Genomic DNA, 12398 nt, shown 5'->3' with positions numbered 1-12398 from the left:
GTTATTATTACTAGAAACAAGCAATGATCTTTTCATTATTTGCGCTTTTGGATTGTTATAAACTTTGCGCATCCAAGCCAGTATTCATTCGCTCGGAAACTAGTTCTGAATATGAGGCGTCACTAAAAAACAGAAAAATAAGACATAAAAAGTGTCGAAAATCCTCAAAATTTTTGTTGTAATCTAACCAGAAACTTATTTTTATTAATATACTGTGCTAAACTATAAAGGATTTTTATCATCGTATGCGTTTTTTAAAAGCATCGTTAACTCGGAGCGTCGGAAGCGTCAGCGTCGTAACTATCATTGGCTGCACAGTAGAAGACATCATCAGCTTCATCATCATCATTTCTACTGTGCAGCAAATTCATCACCAACATCATTCAAGTTTTTCTTCAACTTCTTTCGTGGTGAGAACAGTAACAATCTTTATTTTTTTATACTTTAATATTCTAACATTTTAATATTTGTGCCTGTTTTAGTTTAGGGTACTGTAGTACATGCATTAAGTGTTCTGTACATTAAAGGGTGGTTTGTTAACAGTACTACGTAAAGGGAGGGTTATAAAAGTCTGAATATACATGTTAAATAAATACGTAAATATGGTGTCCCTACTTCGCGGATTTTCAGCTATCGCGGCCGGGTTTGGAACCTATCTACCGCGATAAACGAGGGTTCAATGTAACTGTATTTGTGTTTCACCAATTAAATATCGAGTGAAAAAGGGTGATCTGCATGAGTAAGATGGACTCAAGGCGGTTGTTTACCCTATTTTTGTCATTGTTAGAGGCCTTTACATTTATTTTTTAATAGTATTAGGATTTTCCAATTCTTCTCTGCTGTCTTCCATTTTGTATGTATATATTGTAGTTCTACAGTGTTTAGCTGCAGTGATTATGCACTGAATTTTCATTTTCCTACCTACATATATACTCAATAAAAATGCAGTGTAAGGGGGTCACAATTTAAATGAGAGGGTCCTTGGGGAGCAAAGCCCCTTGCCTGCCTGCCAGGTTAGGGCATGGCATCTAAGTTTAGGTTAGGTAGAGCATAGTCTGGTTAGGTCATATTCTCTCTGCGTGTTTTGGTCTAGGGTAAACTACTGCCTTGAATTCATCTTACTCAGGCAGATCACCCTTATTCACTCAATATTTAATTGGTGAAACACAAGTACAATTACATCTTTCAGCATAACATTCAAAAGATTGAAGTTTCGTCAACATAACTTGACATGAAAGTGCCATACGAACTAAAATAAGCATGTGAGGTCTTACTAAAATATATTTTCAATGCAGTTTTTAAATCCAATATGGCATCTATTGCATCCGGTCCCTTTCGTCTCCCACATTGATGCAACGTCCTTCCCAGTGTTCATTTGAACAATACGTATTAGCATATATATTAATGTTTATTGATATTACACAAAATTGCAGTTGTAATCAGCACAATAAAAAAACATTTTGTTGCCTATATTAGTGAAAGTATGAGATGGCTTAATCCTGGGGTCATGGTTTGAACTGAAATGCATTTTTACCTTGTAATCAGTGGTTTTATCCTAACTGCCATCACAACTGAAACTACACAGTGCTTATTGGATTGTACTAATTACATACATTTTGTTCTTAATTCACTCCAAATTGCACTTTAAATACGCTGAGAGAGCATTGATGGCGAAGCCATGGCGGGAACAATTTTTGTCTTAATGTACAGGGTGTCCAAAAAAGCCCAGTATACCATTACAAGTATTTATTGCTCAGAAACCATATAACATAGAGAAATGCAGTTTTTTGTAGAATGAAGTGCTCTGAATATAAACTTGAATGTACAACATTCTACAAAAACTGCATTACTCTATGTTATATGTTTTCTGAGCATTAAATACTTGTAATGGTATTGGGACTTTATGGACACCGTGTATGTACACTCGACAAGAAAACTGAAGATACAGTTTTCATTAGCTTTCGTTCATCCAATTTCCCATTTGTTTTTACTGAAAAGACATAATATCGCTAAATTTACTCTAGGATATGAAAATATACTGCAAATTATATCATATAAGTTAAAACTGCAAAACAAAACCGTTCAGATATTTAAAAACACGATATATGTCCGAAGTAATTGGAATTTCTCAGATGGATTCGTTCATAGAGATCTGGTAGATAGAATGTGAATTTCTGATTTTAGTACTATGTATCACGACGACAATATTTACTCGTTTTGCTTCATGAATGGGGATATATTGCATCATCGTAAGTGGTGAATGCAATTATTTTAGTTTCTACAAACTTATGTTTGTATTCCAAAGCAACAAAAGTTAGCTGACGTCAATGGCACTCAATGTTGCGACGGCTAAGGTAGGTTGAACAAATCTAGTTGCATCCGCAAGAGCATTTTCTATGATGTGAGGAGGAATCCTAGAACTTCGAGCGGGAAAGCGCAAATCACTGGATACTGGCTAACGTAACGGATTTTACACTTTGATTACTTTGACGTTGACATGGATCGAATGCTAGTTGCTGTTTACAAAGGTACTGTCTTTAAACATAAATCTTAATCAAGGTTAAAGTAGCATGTCAGCTCAAAGATTTTCTGGCTATATACTCCCATTACAGAGCAGTTCGTAGTAGCCTACAGCCCTACACGACTGCATTTCTTTGCCGCGAGGCTGAAAGATCTCCCACGATATAAAACTTTAATTGCCTGTGCAATACATATTGACTTATTTGTGGTAATAAATATTTTTACTTAACACAGCTTTTTTCGTGAATGATTTGTGGATGAAACCCGATTTTCAAAAATAAAGACTATATCAAGAGAGCAAGAATGACCGCACCCTGTGTCTATAATTTTCCACGTCTTTTTACAATCTTTGAATGCTACGGCAACTGTCGAATGCAATCAAGATTAGGGTATGAATTTCTTAGAGAATTAACTTGAATATTATGATCCTTCAAATTTTATCTAGCAGTGCAGCACGATCTTGGCAGTCATATCATATTGCGCAAGCATAGGCCTATCGATAGAGATACTTAATTCATTATATTTTCTTCTGCCTTTCCCCCGTCACAAGTCAGTCACCGGTACTATAATTCTCTCTCTCTCTCTCTCCACTTCTAAAACATACTTTAAAAATATATATATTACCACTCAATCTCCCAAAGAAAATATAATGAAATTAAGTAGTTTTAAATAGGCCTAAGCTTTCACATGAGCAGATTTTGCTTCTCTCTCTCTCTCTCTCTCTCTCTCTCTCTCTCTCCACTTTTAAAACACATTTGAAAAAATATTATCACTCAATCTCTCAAAGTAAATATAATGAATTAAGTATCTATATAGATAGGCCTATGCTCTCTCTCTCTCTCTCTCTCTCTCTCTCTCTCTCTCTCTCTCTCTCTCTCTCTCTCTCTCTCTCTCTCCACTTTTGAAACATTTGAGAAAATATTATCACAATTTCTCAAAGTAAATATAATGAATTAAGTATCTCTATCAATAGGCCTATGCTTGCGCGCTCTCTCTATCGTCATAATATTTCATTCTTTACTGTATTGTTCCTCACGATTTCCTTAAGTACTGCCCAAATTTTAAAACCCTTTCTCTCATTGTTTAAGATCCGTCTTTAATTACGTATGAATTTTACGTCAGTTTAGTGTCAAACATTACCTATAAATAAGGTTTCACAGTAGGTTTTAAAAAAGGATGATCGATATTCTTGCCTGAACTGACGTTACCAAACCAACATTAACGAATAATGTAGAGCCTGTTTCTACATTCAAGTATAAATGATTATAGGACTTCAACAGAATCTTTATGGTGTAAAGTTGATGGAAATCTAGGAAGCAACAAACGCTATGATTTTGAAGCTCCGCCCCCTTTCAAGAGTTGCCAGGTGTGACATTTTTGAACAATATATGTCCGAAGATTTAAAAAAACTGTATCTTAACTTTCCTTGCCGAGTGTACATAGGCTGCTAAAAGCACCGGCGAGCAGACGACAAATCAGTGAATTATTTATGACAAAAATTTGTATTTTTTTTAAAGCACTTTTTACTGATTCAAGTCTATATTACTATTTTGACTTTTTATTTTTAATAATTGTACTTATGCCTGAAATAAATGTAACCTTTAATGTTTGCATGCTAGGAATGGTAAAATTTCATAATTGCCAATTTAGTGGAGCTTCACACATACTCTGATGCATTTACAAACTGTTTCCATGAATTCCAGTTGTCATAGTAATGCAATAATGATAAAATTGCTCTAATATGTACTTATGTATACTTTATATAGATACACTTATTTCACTTATTTCCACGGCTTTGTGTAAGTCTTATACCCAGTTTGGAGGGTAAACACATACCAACTGGCAACACTGATAAAAAACAAGAGAGCACGAACAACACAGTAGCTACTGTTCACAGCAAAAGCGTTGATATTTGAGTCAGGAATCTAGACTTTTTCAACAATAAATATTTTCAAATTAATTATCATGAATACATAATAAATTTATGTAATTCATAACCTTACACTGATGTTTAACTATTTATTTCAAACATCGAGATGGCGTCAATGTTCTACACATAAGGTGTTTTAAGTAAAAATCTCGAAAGCCTCATGGAGATGTCAAGGAGGTAAGTTTGCACTGTGCATGGCTAGACTTTCATTAACCTCAGTTTAATCTTAAATTATCATTAACCTCAGTTTAATCTTAAATTATGACATTATTTTGTACTTTGGGAGAGGAAAGTAGAGGTCTTGAGGTGTTCCTTCCACGACCGATGTCAGTATATGTTAAAGTACTTTTTCTGGAAGGTGGGTCAACGAGAGGGCATGACTGGCCCAGGTAGTCCACTTGGTTGTTTACCCCTTGCTAATTGCCAAGAAAAAAATTATATATATATATATATATATATATAATAAATATAGAATAAAACATAAGCTAGGATTGACTACCAAACCCCTCACTCAAGGTAAAAGCAGCCATGTCCTCAGTACTTAAATTAACAAAGTACTTTTTCTGGAAGGTGGTCGCGCTACAGTAAGAGGCCAGCCATTCAGTGCTAGCCTACTAGTAGTAGGTACTACCTATTTTACCCTATGCACGGATATGCAGAACGATGATACCAAGCTGTTGACATCTACACAACAGCCCATCTTTTACCGGCTTTAGAAGCTCTATTAATAGAAAGTGTACCGAAATGTACGTCACCCTAGGCTAGCTAGTAGAAAACCTGGGATAGCTAACGATTGTACTCGAGAGCCGAAGTCATGGTCTACTTTATTAGAGATTCCTTACGGTAACCTAAATATATGGCCTAAATACAACTGTTTTCACTGCAACTGAACAGATTATGTCCCTGCAAAATAACATACAATTTCAATAAGAAGACCTCAGCATAGATACTTCGATTAACGACGGCCGGGAAGGGACGTCACTTTAGTAGTAAGCAGTAGTAGTAGTACTACTGAGAATGTTCCTATGAAACGGTTCATTCGATATTCGGTGCCTCGCCTTTTCAAAATAGTTTACTTACGTTCTTTTTCTTTTAATTTTTTTTTTTGTACTTTCTATTCAATATTCTTCCATATTTTGTATAAAAGTTCCTGTCTTTCATATATCCTCCTAAATACAAATTTCTTCTTTTCTTCGCATAGTTGCTACAGCTCTTGTTTGTTCACCGTGTGGCAGTTTAACACGAAAAGGACCGCCTATACCTTCGTGCTTATTTATTTTTTTTTTCCATTAAATATTAGCCATTACCAAAGCTGATCTACTATCATGAGATGGTACTTTTCTAAAAAAAAAAAAAATAATAATAATAATAATAATTTTCTTCTGTTATATATTTCTAAATCATCTGTTTTTATATCATATACTGGGTAGACCGCAACGAATGGTGAAAAGTATGTGTTCTTGCGGATTGCTCGTGCATACACTGTATTAAAACAAATGTTTTAGCTCGATGGCGTTTTGTATGTAAAATATTATTTGTAAAGGATACAAGTATCAATGAAACTGCATTACGACTAACAAACGTGGATTAAGCTCATCATACATACAGAGGAAAGGTTAAGTTTTAGGAATCATAGGATTAAGTTGACAATTGGTTTCTTTTGCAGTGTAGTTTTAGATGGCGTTGGCGATAAAAGTATAAACATATTTCAGAGGCTTTGTATGAATTATTTGGAAAGGATACATTTATTAATGGAACAATATGTTGATCGGCCCTGCATCTTGAGGTGAAAATTGATAAACTTATGAAAAATGAATGACTCGATCTGCTATGGGGAAGATGACAGCTACTAAACAGAGTATAACTTGAGAATCAGGTAAAGAAGAATAACTTATCAGTAAGAACTTCTACACAGGCTTAAGATAGTCATCATGAAGAAAAGTGAGGTTGTCAAAACACTTCCATTGATATTGTTGTTAACTTTTCACACTGAAGTAACAAACGAAAAAAAAGTGGAGGGAGGGGGAGGGGCTAAATAATAAATGTGTTGAAGTATTAGAGGCTGCTCCAAGTGGAAATGCCGATATTATTTTTAAATCTGACTGAAAATCTAAAGGCTACCTCGTTTAGTGGTAACAGATAGTGTAGGTGACCTGCTCCTATTGACAGAAAAAGGATGTTATATTTTCATGGATGTAGGCAGAAATTTTACATGGATGAGATGGGATGGGATGGGATGGGATAGGATAGGATGGGATGGGATGGGTTGGGTTGGGGTGTGAGTGAAGATCAAAATAGTCAGGAATGATTTACATATGTGACATACTGCACGGGTCTGTACACATATTATTACTAAAATAATGTTCAAACGCATACAAACAACATAATAACACAGTATTACAATATGAAACAATTACACATGGTTTAACACATTCAATCATGTATTACTTGGGTTTCAAAGCGTGCGCGCACACACACACACACACACACACACACACACACACACACACACACACACACACACACACACACACATATATATATATATATATATATATATATATATATATATATAGAAAGGACTAAAAGAAACTAAAACTTAACAAAAAGGCATTTAATAAATTTTTTAGTCCATTAAAATTCCAGTTAGTGCCATCATATTTCAAAGAAGTACTCCTGAAATTGTAAACAGAGGTATATGGTCAATAAATAAAATAAACTTAATAATTAACCATTTTCCTATGAATGGTAGTAGCTACAGTTAGTAAAATGTTATGAAATAATCTTTTTCTTACCGAACAGAAGCCGGAGGGTCTGGAGCAACCCCGCCCAGAAATTGCCTTGGGCCCAGTTAAAATCAATAATGGTTAGAGGCACATGGAAAACCTCCAAAAATATACAAAATTCTTACCGGTTACAATGGTATACTTACATGAACATATATAAATGTAATAAAACTATCATGAATATTCAGTCGGCAGACTGAGGAATGAATTAACTGACAATCATAACTGTAAGAGTTCAGTTCTTCTAATAAAAGTACTGATAAGCCTCAATGTACAGCGTAGCACAAAAGTTACACCAAAAGACGTTGCACAAACAAAAATATCAGCGTTATGAAACAACTGTGTAAGATTAAAACAAATGGCAAGTGCAAATTGGGGATGGAAAATTGAACAATGTTTTTAACAATCAAAATGTAGGTCACAATTATTATTATTATTTTATTTTATTTTTTCAGAGAACTTTCCTCTCAGCTTTTCTGTCAGCAAGCACCATGATCTTGCCATCATAATCTGGAGGCTTCAACTGTTAGATTACTGGAATGACTACAAAAGCAGAAAGTATCATTAGATATTGTTTATCGAAATTTGCGTTTCACTATTTCTATTCAGCTGAAACTGAGTTTTCCTACAGCGAGAAGAATACTTTTGAGCATTCAAAAGCATTACAATTATTCATCTTCATTCCCAATTTATGAACAAGGATATCACTAAACACTGGGTTTACCGTATTTCTCTAACGTTTTCTGTTACGCCGACTTAAACAATGCCACTTAAAATTCGTATCTATTTTCAAGTCTGATGAACGCCTTCGGCTGTGGTCAGAAAAATACGAACATTGTAAAACTTTTACACTTCATTGATTTCTTAATAAAAAATGAAAAACTTCCGCAGTCTAAAATACTGCTGGTGAAGAAGAGAAGAGTAACGGTTTACGAGTTTCTCAGCCATATATGATTTTTTTCCCATTTCAGCCACTTATTAAACACCATAAACCCAAGTATTAACTCTTCACTTTTGAAAGGATACATTATTGGGTATTCGTTTCGCCAAGCGAGCAGTAGGAACGATAGTGTCAGCATGAAGAGACATTTGTAAATGTGTAAAAGCGACGTTTAGAGATATCAAATTTCGAAAATTAAAAAAAGCACAACTTGCATTGAAACACGAGTCGGATAGACTATTACAGGGTGAATAGTACATGTAAAATAATAAATCAACTAAAGTTATTTTTCCATCTGCTAGGCAAATACTCGCTGATATAAGCTAAAAGTTCCAAACGTTTTCCTAACTAATCACATGAGTCAAGACGCCAAAACACGAAGTGGCTCTCAAAAATAGTATCACGATTCCTGTTACATTATTGTTGGTTATAACTGATTTGAAATATTCAAAATAGTGCCTTCGCTGGACGATGTAGTACACTAGTACTTTTACAGGACATTTCTTTTCTTTCCCTTTTATAAGCGTCTATTAATTTATCATCGACCTGTTTTCCATCTAGAATGTATGTAAATTTTCTATCATTATACTGTCTCTGTCAAATTCATTAGGTGTAAATGCAGATCTTGATTTGACCAAACTGACACGACATATCTCACGTAATCCAAAACTGGTTCTACACTACCAACGGTTCATCCACAGCGTTAATTAAACAAGCCGATATCAGAAGTGAATATGTCAGTTATATAAAATTTCTTGTTCATTTTTTTAGATCTGAACAGATGTAGAAACTGTTTTTATCTTACGCAATGTCCCTCTTTCTTAAATATATTATTACTGCAGAGATCCTGAATTTGAATACTGTACAAATATTCTCAGCGGTCAGCACTAAGCGGTAGATGAATCCCGTTGTGACGATGTGAATTTTCCTTTCGCTGGTAATTCTGCTAATTTATGCTGATTCTATTATTATTATTATTATTATTATTATTATTATTATTATTATTATTATTATTATTATACATCGTTACTTGCATTTTTATTTAGTATATTTCCGCAAAATATAAAATGCTCAAATTTTTCTTTACTTTCGAATGGAGTCCGAAGTACAATCATGTAAATGATAGAAGACACCATAGCCTATGTGCTAGATTTAACTAGAACTGTAGCATTTCCTCGCATGCCTACCACGTACATGGAATACCCACCCATTAATCATATGGATTTTCCCTCCTTTTAATTGCCTAAGGATGAAGACCTAAAACCATACTGGGTTCAAAATCTCCTGCTTTCTATTCTTATTCAAGAATCTGTAATAATAAAATCCATGTGGATCATGTTTATCCTACCCTGAGTGACAGCATGGGAGAAATGACACAGCCACCCACCCGCTGCAAACTGGTTTGTCTGCCCTGAGTAAGGGTGGGATACGCAGGGGAACGGGAAGGTACGGGAGACATCCACCCTCCTCCTGGAAACCTGTTTGTCTGGCTGGGTAGGTAGGGGGATCAGGAGGGTGGGGGGAGACAACACCACCGGGTTCCAGCGTGCGTAGCGCTCATCAACAAAAATAAATAAACCGCATGTTTTTGCATTTAATTCTTTAAACCCCCTCCACATGTATGAATGTAGGGTGTAGTACTACATATTTCGAGCACTATCAATTGAGTATTCATATTATATTCATTACGTTATACGTTACAAATGATAAATCCTGCAAATTTATCATGGGTTTTACGGGCGTTTCCAGGGAGTGATACAGGTCGATCTGCTTGTGTATGTCACTTACTGGGAATGTAGCATAGATCGATTTAGAACAATCCTACCCTACGATGTAACACTATGGTTATTTGAACAAGACTGGTGTTCTTCCGCTATATAATTGATATGCATATTTTTTCTGCAATAGGCATATATGTTTACACACACTTACACACACACACACACACACACACACACACACACATATATATATATATATATATATATATATATATATATATACAAATGAATATACAATGACTAAAGTGAGGGATACAGCATAAGCACTCTACACGGTAAAATACACCCAAAAGAGACAGATAAAATCTGTCGGTCACATCCTATGAGATTTTTACGTATTTGTAACAACCACTTGGCCTGTTCATTTTTCGAGTTCCTCAATTTTTTTTTAAACGTTTCGTGTTCGAGCATTTTGGGGCAGTCTGCAACATTCATTTCTGCATTCTTGCTGACCCCGCATAGTTTTGTTAATACATAATGCATAGAGGCGCACACGCACACACATAATATATATAGTATAGGATATACATATTAAGGATTTAGTCAATGAAATGATTCACTTTTGTTTTTTTCTCCTAAACTGGTTCGAATTTATGGGATTCCCTGGTTGCTTGGCATAAATATTTATGGCGTTTTTTCCTGTCGAAACCATTTTGGCAAGTCGATGAGCGTTTCCTCTGAGAAAGAAATGCCCCTATTCCCATTGTGGTCTCTCGCAACTGGGCAATGGCACAGGCAAACGCATTGTCCTTTTTCTGGCAAACGGCTGATTTCCTAGAAAATGCATTTCAAGAATTATAAATATGAAAACATGAATCTGGATAAATGAGAAAGACGCCATCAAAAACTGCCCGGGTATTCGGGGTGTTTTTTATCGATGTCCTTCAACATAGTCCTTCCGAAGGTCTGCACTACGGGCACAACTGTCATTAGCTATTACCAAAATCACCTTCGTAAAGACATGCCAAGGATGTGTTCATCATCACGACTGTTAATGAATGATACCACCAACATCAGTGACTACTCCATTAAACTATTCTCAACTTAGGGCATCCCTGTACCGGATGGGTTTGTCCTAATTCACAAGTACTGTACACCCAGTGAGTGTTCTTCACTTCTGAAAGAGAAAACAGAATTGCCAACGATCTGGTCTGAAGTCACGAAAACAAACTTTATGCTATACAATATAAATAAATTAAAAACAAAAGAAATTTCCCGTAAATGAAACTTTACATGACAAAAGGAGGTGCACTGACGAAATGTCTAAAAAATAAATGCACGAGATAACAATACATTTCAGTTATCACACGAATGTATTCAAGTGTGTTTATGATCAAGCATACTAGATTATTTGTCATGAAAATAATTACATGGTAAAAGAGTAATTATCAAGATATTTATTTACCCAACAACTTACAGTCATCAGATTTTATATTCTGCAGCCTATAAAAGAAAAAATTCTACACCCGTACGAGTTTATTTTTGTCAAACCATCGAATGTACCACATTTAACACTATCCAAAAACACCATTCAATGCTTGAATCTTATTTCAGCAGTGATACATCTTTATATGTAGTGTATCCTGGAAGGGGCAGAAGCACAAATCTGACTATTCGATGAACGAAGCAGACATTGATATGAACGCTGTTGAACTGTTGTCAATCACCTCAATAGCGATTATATATCATTGGCAGCTTCTTTCAGCAGTCAAGGGACGACCTGTCGCCCAGTTGCCTCCTTTTCCCTTGATCTCTTCCGGCTCTTTTCGCTTTGTATACTTCATTAGGAGGAAATTTACCTATTTTTCAAAACAGAAAGTAAATGCAATAGAAAATGTTTGTATTGCCCTGTGAGTGTTGGTATATGTACGTACATAAATACATACACACACACACACACGCACACATATAAATATATATATACATATATATATATATATATATATATATATATATATATCACTCACTGGACAAAACAAACCTATAAATGCAACAAAGCATTTATTTCCATGTTTGAAAAACAAGTAACTTCCCTTCAGGTGATGAAAACAAAGCGAAAGAGCTGGAAGAGACCTGAAAATCTTTATATATATATATATATATATATATATATATATATATATATATATATATATATATATATATATAAGACTGGTAAAAATGTTCTGTTACACCAGAATTCCATCTAATAAAAGGAGCCCCTAAAAACGCCAAAATATAGAAAGTAATTACTAGATTTCAGAGGCTGCTGTCTCACTCTTCAGGTAGGTAATGAATGAGAAAAGTTACAGACAAGGCGGTATTTGTACCAAGAGATCCATCCAGTGGATGGCTCTTTTGTTATAAATACCGCCTTTTCTGTAACTTTATACCTACTTGAAGATAGAGACAGCAGTCTCTGAAATGTAGTACTTAATTTCTATATTTTGGCGTTTTAGGGG

At 34.9% G+C, this 12398-nt stretch overlaps 1 pseudogene; it reads right to left on the bottom strand.

Moving 5' to 3' along the window:
- LOC135219804 (protoporphyrinogen oxidase-like) overlaps positions 1–5499 on the bottom strand; it is a 148172-nt pseudogene extending 142673 nt beyond the window's left edge.
- Positions 5500–12398: the final 6899 nt, after the last annotated feature.

The sequence above is a fragment of the Macrobrachium nipponense genome, chromosome 1 (assembly GCF_015104395.2).
Source record: "Macrobrachium nipponense isolate FS-2020 chromosome 1, ASM1510439v2, whole genome shotgun sequence".
NCBI classification, from domain to species: domain Eukaryota; kingdom Metazoa; phylum Arthropoda; class Malacostraca; order Decapoda; family Palaemonidae; genus Macrobrachium; species Macrobrachium nipponense.
Note: the sequence above shows the minus strand (reverse complement) of the source record. Positions and strands in the feature narration are given on the sequence as shown.